The following is a 13,506-nucleotide window of genomic DNA, read 5'->3' as shown; positions in this document are numbered from 1 at the left end:
AAGTGGGTCGAGTGTGGGGTGTACTTAGAGGTGAGAGATCATGCAATAAAGCATCGGGGAATACATCCAATCAGAGTTCACCAACCCCCCCCAACCCGCCACCCCCATCTGACCCCGACAAGTCAAATACTCTCCCGAGGGTCACTTTCTTAAACTGACACATGAACAATGTCATTAGGCTGAGATCGGGATTGTGGATATCTGCAAAGAAACCTACAAGGATAGGAAAACAATTTTATGCTCTAATGCTGTCATTGCCCCTATTCTGAAATGCTCTGATTATATTTTCACCATTATTAAGGGAAACAATGTAGGGATTTGGTGGCTGAATGCTGATTATGACAGAGAAACATTCAGAGTTCCCGGAAATTATATTACAAGTTTGGATCCTGCAAAATTATATCAAACCCGTAGGCAGCCGAAGAGAAATGAGAACAATAAAGGAAGAAACAAAACACATTATTTTGTCTCATTTGTGGAGAAAGACATTTTAAGCTGGCAAGTCATCAGTGTAATGATTTAGCAATCACCTCAGCAGACATCAAAGAAACCTCTACTTTGTAAGAAATATGCACTGATCAGATAAAGAACGCAGCCAATTAAGGATTACATTTCTATGCAAGGATCGGGCAAGACATGAAAGAAGTGCCCCAGAAACACTCAGTGGATCACCCAGTACCTGCAGGTTAACATTTCAGTTATGGGCCTTTTGTTAGAACTACCATTGTCGAGGGCAATTTAAATTGCCTTCCTCAGCTGAAGGGGAAGAAAAAGATTGAGTTACATTTACAGAGTGCCCTTCACTGCCTCAAGTCATCCCAAAGGGCTTTGCAGTCAAAAGATTACTTTCAAAATATGGGAATTGCTGTAGTGTAGGAAACTCAACTGTCAAATACCACACAGCAAGCTCCCATAAACAGGAATGTCATAAATAAAAGAAAAGACTTGTGTTTCTATCAGTCCTTTCACACTCCCAGGCCTGTAATAGTCAACGAAACACTTCTGAAATGTAGTTCATTGTTGTAATGTTGAGAAACCGCAGTGTTTAAAATGCTGTGAGATCCTAATTGAATATTTCTCATCGGCATTTACCGTTAAGATAGGCATGGATGTCACGGAACTTGGGGAAATAAGTTGTGATGTCTTGAGGAGTGTACATATTACAGAGAAGGAGGTGCTGGAAGCCTCAAAGAGCAGCAAAGTAGATAAATCTCCGGGACCTGATGAAATGTATCCCAGGACATTGTGGGAGGCTAGGAGGAAAATGTGGGTCCCCTAGCAGAAATAATTGAATCATCAACAGCCACAGGTGAGGTGCCTGAAGATTGTAGGGTAGCAAATGTTGTGCCTTTATTTAAGAAGGGCCGCAGGGAAAAGACGAGGAACTACAGATTGGTCAGTGCTGGGTAAGTTGTTAGAAGGTATTCTGAGAGACATGGGCTGGGATTCTCCAATCCCACGGCCAAGTTCTGATGCCGGCATGAAATGCGGCATGAACCACTCCGGCATCAACGGTCCTGAATTGTCCGGTGTGCTCCCCATCCTCGGGGGATAGGACGGTGCTGGAGAGGTCCCTGCAGCTCCAGCCAGCGTGGAGAATCCCGGCCATGATCTACAAGCATTTAGACAGGCAAGGACTAATTAGGGACAGTCAGCATGGCTTTGTGAGTGGAAAATCATGTTTCACAAATTGGATTGAGTTTTTTGAAAGGGTAACCAAGAAGATAGATGAGGGAAGTGCAGTTGAGGTTGTCTACATGGCCTTTAACAAGGCCTTTGACAAGGTACCACATGGTAGGTTGTTGCATAAGGTTAAATCTCACGGGATCCAGGGTGAGGTAGCGAATTGGATACAAAATGGGCTTGTTGACAGAAAACAAAGGGTGGTTTTAGAGAGTTGCTTTTCAAACTGGAGGCCTGTGACTAGCGATGTGCCTCAGGGTCAGTGCTTGGTCCACTGTTGTTTGTTATTTATATTAATGATTTGGATGAGAATTTAGGAGACATGGTTAGTAAGTTTGCAGATGCGCCAAGATTGGTGGCATAGTGGACAGTGAAGAAGGTTATGTAGGATTGCAACAGGATCTTGATCAAATGGGCCAGTGAGCTGATAAATGGCAGATGGTGCTTAATTTGGATAAATGTGAGGTGATGCATTTTGGTAGATCGAATCAGGGCAGGACCTACTCAGTTAATGGTAGAGAGTTGGGGAGAGTTATAGAACAAAGAGATCTAGGTGTACAGGTTCATAGCTGCTTGAAAGTGGAGTCACAGGTGGACAGGGCTGTGAAGAAGGGATTCAACAGGCTTGGTTTCATTGGTCAGAACAATGATTACAGGAGTTAGGACATCTTATGAAGTTGTACAAGACATAAGTAAGGCCAGACTTGGATTACAATGTACACTTCTGGTCACCCTATTATAGAAAGGTATTATTAAACTAGAAAGAGTCAGAAAAGATATACTAGGATGCTACCGAGATTTGATGGTTTGAGTTATATGGAGAGGCTGGAAAGACTGGGACTTTTTTCCCTGGAGCGTAGGAGGCTTAGGGGTAATCTTATAGAGGTCTATAAAATAATGAGGGGCGTAGATAGTCAATATCTTTTCCCAAAAGTGGGGGAGTCTAAAATTAGAGGGCATAGGTTTAAGGTGAGAGGGGAGAGACACAAAATGGTCCAGAGGGGCAATTTCTTCACACAAAGGGTGGTGAGTGTCTGGAACGAGCTGCCAGAGGCAGCATTAGAGGCGGGTATAATTTTGTCTTTTCTAAAGCATTTAGACAGTTACATGAGTAAAATGGGTATAGAGGGATATGGGCCAAATGCGGGCAATTGGGGATATCTTAGTGGTAAAAACTGGACGGCATGGACAAGTTGGGCTGGAGGGCCTGTTTATATGCTGTAAACCTCTCTGACTCTTTGCCTCTATGACATCGCAAGTCAATCTCGCATATTTCCTTTAACCAAAATCACACAAAAGCACTAAATGGTAAATTAAAGTTTATTGGGCTCATCCTTTCATAGACAACTCAGAAACTTACTCCATTCCTGAGATGAAGGGCTTTATACCATAAAGAAAGGTTGGGCAGGTTGTGCCTAGACCCACTGGCATTTATAAGAGTGAGACGTGATCTTACTGAAACATATACCTGAGGAGACTTTGTAGGTTAGATACAAGGGAGGATATTTCCTCATGAGGGGGAGGCTAGAACCAGAGGATACAGTTTAAGAATAAGAGGTCTCCTTTTTAAGATGGAGATTAGCAGATTTGCTGTTCTCTCAAGAGGTCATTAGTGTGTGGAATTCTCTTCCCCAGAGAGCAGTAGAGACTCTGTAGAAGTGCTGGGTTCCAATGATTGGCAACCAAGGACTTATAATAACAACAACAGTTTATTCAGCACCATGAGCAGTTCTTACATGCTTCCAGTCTGGCCATGGTCCGGTGAGAACTTGGGCGCTCCGGTGAGAACTCCCACGCTTCCGACACGTGGCCCTTTATGTAGCCTATTACCATATCATCACTTGACCACTCGGTCCACAGCTCCGAAGTCCATTTGTTCTCCAACATGGACGCTACCCATTCAGTTCTACATGAAAACCTTCTGAATTCCAAAAGAGTATCAAGCAATATTCCAGGATATTCATCCATTGTACGACTCAGCTTAGAACTGTTACTTTCCACAGACACAATTCCACCCTCTCCCAGTGTAGTAATGAACAGTTTACATCTATCTCTATGACAATCATTCCCATTTCCAGCGGCACTTGATCAAGTTTCTATTTCAATTGGACAGATGTTTGATAGTTTTTTTTCTCACTTTAACTGCCCTTTAAGAAGGGAAACCTGAGGACCTTACTCAGTTCAATTGAGATGTGACTGCAGTTCCACTGTAGTATGGGTGACCCACCCCTGCCCTCTGAGATAGCTGTTCAATCAGAGTCACAACAACTGCCGGCCTTGTCAGGGATGTCCACATCCTGAAAACGATCACTACATAAATGATAATGAATAGATAAAAGAAAGAGACTGCATTTATATAGCATTACCTCAGGACATCCCAAAGTGCTTTACAGCCAATGAAGTACTTTTGAAATGAAGTCGCTGTTGTAATGTAGGAGATATGGCCTTAAGATTCTAGATAAATACCCATTTAATCTGTTTTTGTTGACGTGGGTTGAGGGATAATTATTGGTCAGGTCACCAGGAAGAATGAATCTTCAAACTGGTGCAGTTAGATCTTTTGATTCTAACTGAGAAGATATGATAAGGTGCATGAAGAAGCACAGGTACATTCAGAAGAAGGAGTAGAAAACAGATGAAGGCGTCATCGGCCAAGCCTGCAAAAGATCACCCTGGGATCCTAAGCTCCACAGCCCTGATCAGATTGTATGGTTGCCGAGCTTATCTAGCATATTCTGTTTTTATTGATTGTTATATATGATTGTTTTCTCTGGTAAGCTGCCAATGATGACATTTTTAACTAAATGTATTTTAGAGGAATGTTCATTTTATCTGTGACTGATCACCACTGGATCAGGAATCAGAAAAACTTTTCCACGTCGATCTCTTGAATATTTGATGTATGTGAGAAAGCAAGAATTAAATCCCACCAACAGCATGCTCTCCAAATAGTTATGGAGGAGGAAGGCCATTCAGCCCATCCTACCTTAGGGAACTGTTGTAACCCTCACGAGAGTCACGGGGTACGGACTGTCAGGTTCCCCGTGACCTCGGATGAATATGAGCTTCCCCGTTAAAGGGGTGCGGTTTTTCCTTAACAAGGGAAGCCAACTGGACATAAAAACCCCGATGCGGGTGTGGGCCATTGCAGGATACTATCCGGGGAGTGGAGTTGTATATCGTAGTTTACCTTGTAGTTAAACTTTTGTTGCTTTCATCATCGCTTTCTTGTGGCCACTTTGTCTGGGTCTAACATTGGCGACGAGGATAAAGTGGAGCTGCTGACGGTGCCAACTTCTCAGAACTCGGCCCACTTTTCCTCGGCCTTACTGACGGCAGACATGTCACACATAGGAAAGTTGGAGGTTTTCGATACAGGTACGGCTAACTGCTCACAATATGTGGAGAATACAATATTTTTTCACACCAATGCCATCATTGGGGATGAGCGCCAGACAGTCATCCTCCTCACGGCTTGCGGGGCTGCCACATACAGCATGATCAAAATCCAATTCACCGGACCCACGGTCATTCACGAACTTGCTCGCATTGGTGGGTGAACATTTCAACCCCCATTATCCTTCAGCGTTTCCGTTTCCATACCGCCGCCCAGGCTCGGGGGGGTCCTTGACTGAATTATAAGCTCATGGCTGAACCTGAAGTGGGCAATCAAAATACCTCTATCTCGCAAGAGAGTGAAGCAAGGCATGCAGGAAAAGCAGGCCATGGAAGTCCTCAGACTAGGGCACTCAACCGCCCACAGAGAAACACTTACCCGGTCAGATGGGTCCAAGCCCTGGCACTTGGGGCGCAACCACCGAGAGCCGGAGTGACGTCAGAGGGGCCAGGATGCTGGATGGGAATTTTACCCTACCCTGAAGACTCAAATCACATATGGCCGCTGGGACCATGGTGAGAGGCACCCGAGATATGGCTCTCACTCCTGCCACCCCATCATGAATGGTCACCTTCAACGGGCTCAGACATTTTTTGTGGACGAGACTGCTGATGACTGCCAACAGCTGAATTGCATTGCTGCACCGAGGGTAGCACCAATACGAGTCACGCTCTGCATAAATGGCCACCCGAGCTTGATGGAGTTAGATGCAGGAGCTGCCGTCTCCGTTGTCAGCTGCCGCACTTTCAATTGGATCCGATTGGAAATCCAAGCCTTATCTTTGCAGGACATGGACGCTCGATTAGCCACCTATACAGAAGAGCTGTTGGTGATTGCTGGAACCTCGGTGATTCCCGCCGAGTTTGCCGTTATACGTGGTTCAAGGTGGTGGCCCCAGCTTACTGGACCGAGATTGGAAGAAACACCTCCATCTCGACTTGCAGTGGGTTTGCCAAATGTGCCCAAATGGGACAGATGGCAAACAGGCAAAATTCCCCGAGGTGTTCCAGAAGGGGTTTGGTAATCCAGGAGGCCATGGTAAAATTCAGCGTAGACCCAGCAGCACAGCATATTATTTCCAGGTCCTCCCAATTCCACATGCACCAATGCTGAAGGTGAACACTGAGCTTGACTGCCTGGAGAGTTTGGGCATCGTCCGCTCCGTACAGTTCACACATTGGGCAGCGCCAGTCATACCCATGCTAATACCTAATGGCACCCTACTACTTGACGGGGAATAAAAATTGACCGACAACAGAGTTTCCCGGTTGGACGGTTACCCAGCACCGTGGATAGAGGAACTTTACCCGAAACCCAGCGGAGGTCATTCCTTTCCGAAGGTTGACACGAGCCACGCTTATCTTCAGTTGATTTTGGACCTGGGGTCCAGGAAATATGTAACCGTGAATACACACCGGGGTCTGTATGAATATACCAGATTGCCTTTCGGGGTATCATCGGCCTGCACGATAATCCAGCGGGTGATGGAAAACAAACTGCGGGGTTTACTGCTGTCACTGTCTACCTTGACGACATGCTGATAACAGGGACGTCAGACCAAGAACATTTGAGGGACCTCGATGAGGTGATCTGCCTTTTCTCAGCCGCTGAGGATAGACTCTCTAGGGAGAAGTGTGTGTTCCACGCTCAGGAGATTACGGACCTCGGTTACCGCGTGGATCGAAGGGGCCTTCACTCGGTCAAAGACAAGGTGCGGGCAATTTAGCAGGCCCCCTTCTGGGCGGCCCCATGGAAACCCGCTCATTCCTCGGACTCATAAGCTATTCAGGGAAGTTCATCCCGAACCTTGCCACCCTGTTGGCATCCCTGCACCTTTTGCGGAAGAAGGGCCAGGCATGAACATGGGGTCTGCCGCAGCAGCCGACCTTTACCGAGGTAAAGAAACAGTTCTCGTCTTCACAACTGTTTATGCTCTTCGACCCCGCCAAACCGCTGATAGCCACCTGTGCCACCTCGACATAAGGCGTCCGAGCAGTTTTGGCTCACCGAACGGACGACGGCACTGAACGGCCCATCGCATCCGCGTCTCGGACTCTGGTCACGACCGAGTAAAATCACGCCCAAATCGAGAAGGAGGGTTTGGCCATGGTGTGCCATTAAAAAGTTCCATCAAACCACACAGGCATGCTTTCACAGTACTGACAGGGGCTGTTCAAAGAGCATAGGGCAGTCCATCTTGTTGCAGCTGCACAAATCCAGTAATGGGCTTTACTGTTTGCAGATTATGCGTATGTGTTGGAACACCGCCCAGGATGAAGATCCCTCATGCAGACGCTCTGAGTCAGCTCCCCTACCGATCAGGCCGCCAATGCCCACTTGTGCAGACAAGGTCATTTCGGTTTCACATTTTACGGACACGTTGCCTATCACAGCACCCCAAATCCCTGTATATCCCAGATGGACCCCCAGCTAGCCCCTGTCCAGCACATCATTTTGTAGCAAACTCAACACCGTGCATTGCCCAATCGCCTAAAAACCTTCACGACCAAGATCGCGGAACTCAGTATAGAAGACAGTATCCTTCTATGGGGAATGCGTGTCGTGGTCCCAACAAAGGGTCGTAGCCCATTTTGTGGGATCTCTATAATGGTCACCCCGGGGTGTCTAAAATGAAAATGTTGGCCCGCAGCTACGTATGGTGGCCACACTACGACACCGATATTGAGAAGCTCACTCAGCAGTGCAGGCCGTGCCAGGAACACCAGAAGCTTAAAACCTTTGTTACTTTCGTCTTAGCTTTCTTCTGGTCGCTCTGTCTGGACCAAACAGGAACCTACATTTTCCCCATCACAGTAACCATTTGTTCCAAATTCTTTTACCTAAGTCCATTCAGGTGCAAGTTTGACAAGATTAAATTCTCTTTCAAATCTGAAAGGTCTATGGACAGGATCAGTACTGGAGGCAGACAGGGCTCTGAAAGCACCAGTATCAGCTCCATTCCTGGTGTCAGCCATTTTGGTTGAAGCGGGAAGACAAAGAAGCTGAAGAGCCTTGCTAAAGGAAAGTAATTCAAGCCGACTGGGATTTTCCAGTCCGTCTCCAGTTTCCTGATGTGATAGGAGGGCTGTTCAATTGCCTGGAGGTGGACACCCAGCAGCAGGCCGGGTGCTAGAGCTTCAATTCGGGCCTGCAGGCCCTCCCTGCCTGCCTTGGTAGTGATGCGACCAAAGGCAGCCTGTAACGGGCTCCCTCACCCTCCCCCTCACCAACTGTGGTGGGCTGGCTGCTCTCTGCATTTTTAAATTGCTGAAGGGAAGCACTTTCTCAGTTATTCATTGCAGCTGACAGGCCTTTGACTGACCCTCCAGCTTCAAGAGCCTACCCAGCCCCCTTACCTGGGCAGGAAACCCATCTCCATGCTACATCAAAGGCCCACCCCAATCAAAATTCTAAAGTGTGACTGTTTCCTGCCTGGAAGTGTGTTCAGGACCTGGAAACAGATCCACCTCCTGTAAGTGAAAATTCAGCCCGGGGTTTCTCCAGTTCTACCCCTGATTGCCTTTGTGTCCGACATTGATGTGAACAGAAGTCACAGGAAGGAGGATAGAGACGATTATTTCGCTGCATTTACTCTGAAACCAGCTGCTTATCACACAAGCATGTCATTGTGCAGCTACCTCACCCTTTGTACCAGTCATTTATTTTTCTCGGTATACGTCTACCTGTATGGGTGTTCGTTGCACACGATGAAAACAATCCAGCCAACAACAGAGTTCTTTTTAGTCAAAGCCATGGCAACACTGCTGATTAGAATGCCAGATTTAATCAGGTTTGGTCTGAGGTTTTCTTTGTACCTGGGACCGACCAATATTGAGCTTAAGAGGAGATTGAATAATCTGCCTCCTTTTTTATTTGCTGCATATTTCTGTAATGATATTTAATATTCCAAAAATGTTCTGACGAAACAATCGCCTTCAATTGCAGAGCCTCAGTCAAAACTCGGGGTCCTCTTAATGGTCAGCTCCTGTCTTAACCCTTTTTCTTAATGGCAGCTTTCTTTATGGTACATATATAATGCAAGAGACAAAACTGTTACAATGCTTTGTAATACATTAGGCGATCAATAATCATTTGTAAAAATAGCAACATTTCAAAAGGCACTGGTATTTTCAGTGGACTAGTAATCCAGAGACCCAGGGTAATGCTCTGGGGACCCGGGTTTGAATCCCACCACGGCAGATGGTGGAATTTGAATTCAATAAAAATCTGGAATTAAAAGTCTAATGACGACCATGAATCAATTGTCATAAAAACCCAACTGATTCACTATCATCCTTTAGGGAAGGAAATCTGCTGCCCATAGCCTGGTCAGGCCTACAGATACTCCAGATACACTGCAGTGTGGTTGACTTTTAACTGCCCTCTGAAAAAGTCGAGCAAGCCACTCAGTTCAAGGGCAATTAGGGATGGGCAACAAATGCTAGCCCAGCCCAGCAACACCCACATCCCATGAAATAATTTTTATAAAAGCATTTCGCCACAGGGTTTCCCAATTATAGTTCTATTGATTGGGCTAAATAAATGTTTCTCAAAGATTTGAGCTGAAGAGTCTTTTTCAAATGGAATAATAATCATGGGCTTCACCCGAGCCATCTAAATTATATGTGATGCTATAGAATACATTGGGTATCAGAACAGTTTATCTGAAATGTTAACTCTGTTCCTCTCTCCACAGGTGCTGTCCGACCTGCCAAACCTTTCCATGGTTTCCTGCCTGTTTTTCAGTTTTCCAACATTCGCAGTATTTTGCTTGCTGACTTACAGATGTTTCTTCACAGATTGCTCCCAGAAATAGCGATCTTCGTGTCGTTCTCATACTCCTCCATACGCACTTCCCTCCTGCGTGAGGCAGCCAAGGTCACGCTGCACGGCACATGTGACAGCCAAACTCCACTCGCAAGTTCTTAAAGAATATCTGCAGTGCAGAAGGAGGCCACTCGGCCCATCGAGTTCTGGACCTGCTCTCCAAAAGAGCACCCTACCCAGGACCACTCCCCTGCTTGATCCCCATAACGCAACCTGACTTTCATATCTTCGGACACTAAGGGGCAATTTAATACGGCCAATCCACCTAACGTGCACATCTTTCGACTGTGGGAGGAAACTGGAGTACCATAAGGAAAACCGCACAGACACGGGGAGAACATGCAAACACAACACAGTCACCCAAGGTCGGAATCGAACCTGGGTCCCTGACCCTGTGAGGCAGCTGTGATAGCCACTGGGCCACCATGCCACCCAGTTCACCTCTGACTGCCCATGCTTCTCACCTGTAAGGCCAGTTCCGCGTGGTGAGCACCTTGGTGAGCTGTTGAAAAGTGTCTAAGGGACCCTGCATGTCCACGTGCCCCAAATTGAGAACTACTTAGAGGGCAGTTCACCATTCCACATCCTGTTTACCATCATTGCTGTGCAGTAACTGGCATGTCCCAACATCCCTACACCATTTATAGTTTTCCTCCACCCATTTAGATACCATTTTAAAAGAAAAATAGATATCACTCTTTTTTTTCTTTTGCATGCAATACTTTGTAATCATTCTTGCTGAATTTTATCTGCCAATCAGCCACCCACCTAAAGATGATACTCATCTCATTTTGTGGATCATTGTTCGCCTCTTCAGACCTGTCTGCTCCATCCTATCTTGTTAACCATTCAGTACGTGATTGGAATAACATGCAAAAACATGCAGCTGCTCTTTCAACTTGTTCAGGCAAATTGCTCCTGACTAGGCTGCTGATTACTTTATACTTTGTTGACTGATGTCAGAACATTCCTGTGCTGATTGAATAGGGAGTAGGTCAACCCCTGCCTTGTTTATGCATTGACACATGAACAATCATCGTGCCCTAAATAGTGCCACTATTCACCAAATAAAATTCTTTTTATTACTTTTCTATAACATTTGGAAGGATATTACAGGTTGATATTTCTATACATTCAGAGACTTCTACTCCTGATTTTTCTTTATGGTGATAAACCTCTGGAGACAGGTAGCTAGAAGATGGCACGCTCTGTATAACATAATGACTGCAAGCATCTCCAGGACCTCGGAGTTAGAGACCGACAGTGACAACCCTGACCTCTGGGAGTTGACTGTTTGCATGGGCATTGGAAGAGGTGAGGAGAAACATAAAGCTCAGCTGGCTGAGAAAGGGTTCCAAGGAAAACAGAGGCCAAAGAATTGTGCGCCTTCCCAAGACCCTCCTTTCCACTGCAGCAAATACAGCAGCGACCCCAGGTCAGAGTGTGGCTCCTGAACCACTCTAAAGCACAGTTCAACAGTTAACCACCAAGGCACAAACCATTGTCTCACATGGAAGGAAGCTCCCAAAGAACATGCATCTGCATCGATAACATCTACAAGAAACATCCCAGTTCCCATTATCTTTCTGCACCGAGTGGTATGCTGTGGCAGACTTTGTCGGATTCCATAGCTAGTTATTCCTGGAAGAGTTCGCTAGTCTGTCACCAAGAACTTACAACTTGAGGCCGCCACTCCATACCAAGCATAGCTGGCCAGGGTCTTCCCACTCTTGCTGCCAGCCACTGGCACATTTGGAAGGATTTTGCAGGTTGATACTCAACCTTTTTGGCTACGTTATCAATACACCTTCGGAGGGCATCAAGTCCTGGCATGGGATTTGAAACCGGAGCTTCTGGCTCAGAGACAGGGACACTACCCACTGCACCACAAGGCCTCCTTAGAGGATGTATATTGGTTCCGATTATATCCACAGCATAGAACATTCCCTCTGATGTATTTATGTTTAGCTGCTCTCTGTAAACGAACAAGATTTGATTATTTTACGAGCGACTATATGAGCTCCTACATGGTAAGTCAATCTCAAATGCAGTCTCCAGGTGAAGCAAGGTTAGAAGGCAGGATTAAAGGTCTGGGGTGCATTCTGGTTCATTTCCCATTTTAAATCCATTGTCAAGTCATTGCTTTTGCACAAAGCTCATATTAGCAACATTTGCAGCAATTTGTGAAACCCAGACAGGGGCTTGGATACAGAGTGGCACTGTAGACAATTCCAATTGCAGTGCAATTAATGTGACAGGTTTTACACAGACCACTTCCATTGTAAATGTTGACACAGAAGGTTATAATGGGAAAATGACCTTAAAGTTTGAGAGAACTTGACAGCAAGGTGTCACACAGAGAAAGCATACAGGTATCGACTTTAAACATTTTATAGAATCATAGAATTCCTACAATGCAGACGGAGGCCATTCGGCCCATCGAGTCTGCACCGACACTGCAAAAGACCATCCTACCTTGGCCCAATCACCCACCCTATCCCTGAAACCCTACCCAACCTTAAGGGCAATTTAGCATGGCCAATCCACCTAGCCTGCCCATCTTTGGACGGTGGGAAGTGTAGCCACCTAAAATGGATGCTGAGCTGCAAAAATAGGTCAAGCGCTAAGACTGCTGGGAAACAGACAGTTTAGCCAGAACAGCAGTCTGCAAAGAGCATTTTGCATTCTGCAGCAGCAGAAACCAGTTTGGGCTCAGGTGAGAAGACCTTAGCTAGGTGCAAATGGCAAAACGCTTTGCATGCTAATGAGGCCATCAGACTTGAACACCCACACAATAGATACATTTGGTTCTGAATGGACACATTCTAATCAAGGCCCAGACATCGAGGCACCAGAAACCTCCAAACAAAAGGACATAAGAAACGCCCCCTCCATCACGGAGACCCCCTCGCATTGGGGAATTAATCCAGTATCGATAAGAAATTGATCCAATAGGTAGAGCCCGCCCAAGAAGAGGGAAGGACAATGGAACCCTATAAAAGATAGGGACCTCGTGTTGTCCGGTCTGTTTTTGTGCTCCGGCTACCTGTGATCCTGAACTTGACTCCTGACTCCAGCCGTCGAGCACCAGCCGCCGAACCGTAAGTGCCAGTACGACGCTCGCTACGCGAACTAAGCCCGCTAGAACCCCCAGTGACCAGAACGCTTGCTGAAGGTTGCAGCCCAAGACCAGGACGAAGGCCTCGCTCCCTAACCTTGCCTGTTCCTGTTAGATAAGTATTCTGATTACTTTAGTTTAGTCATAGCTTAGTCTCTTAGTGTGTGCATGAATATTTATTATTACTGTATAATAAATATTATCGTTTGGACCTTACTAATCGGTGTATCGTCTTTATTACTTTGAACTTGACCTTGGAATACTAGTGACGTTGTCTATACGGCAACTGGCGACTCCTAAAGCTGAATAAATACATACGACAGAGCCTAGTGGTGTTAAGCACTTGGAAGTTAATACACCCCAATAAACGCGTTTTACGCCCATAGTAAAACGTGCAACATTTAGTGGCGACATCCTGACGGGACACGGTTGTAAGTGGAAACCCCACACCGTCCAGGACCCAGAAATTTGAATTGGAACT

The sequence above is a fragment of the Scyliorhinus canicula genome, chromosome 7 (genome assembly GCF_902713615.1).
Source record: "Scyliorhinus canicula chromosome 7, sScyCan1.1, whole genome shotgun sequence".
In the NCBI taxonomy this organism is placed as follows: domain Eukaryota; kingdom Metazoa; phylum Chordata; class Chondrichthyes; order Carcharhiniformes; family Scyliorhinidae; genus Scyliorhinus; species Scyliorhinus canicula.
The sequence above is the reverse complement of the archived record's forward strand: the minus strand, read 5'-3'. Positions refer to the sequence as shown.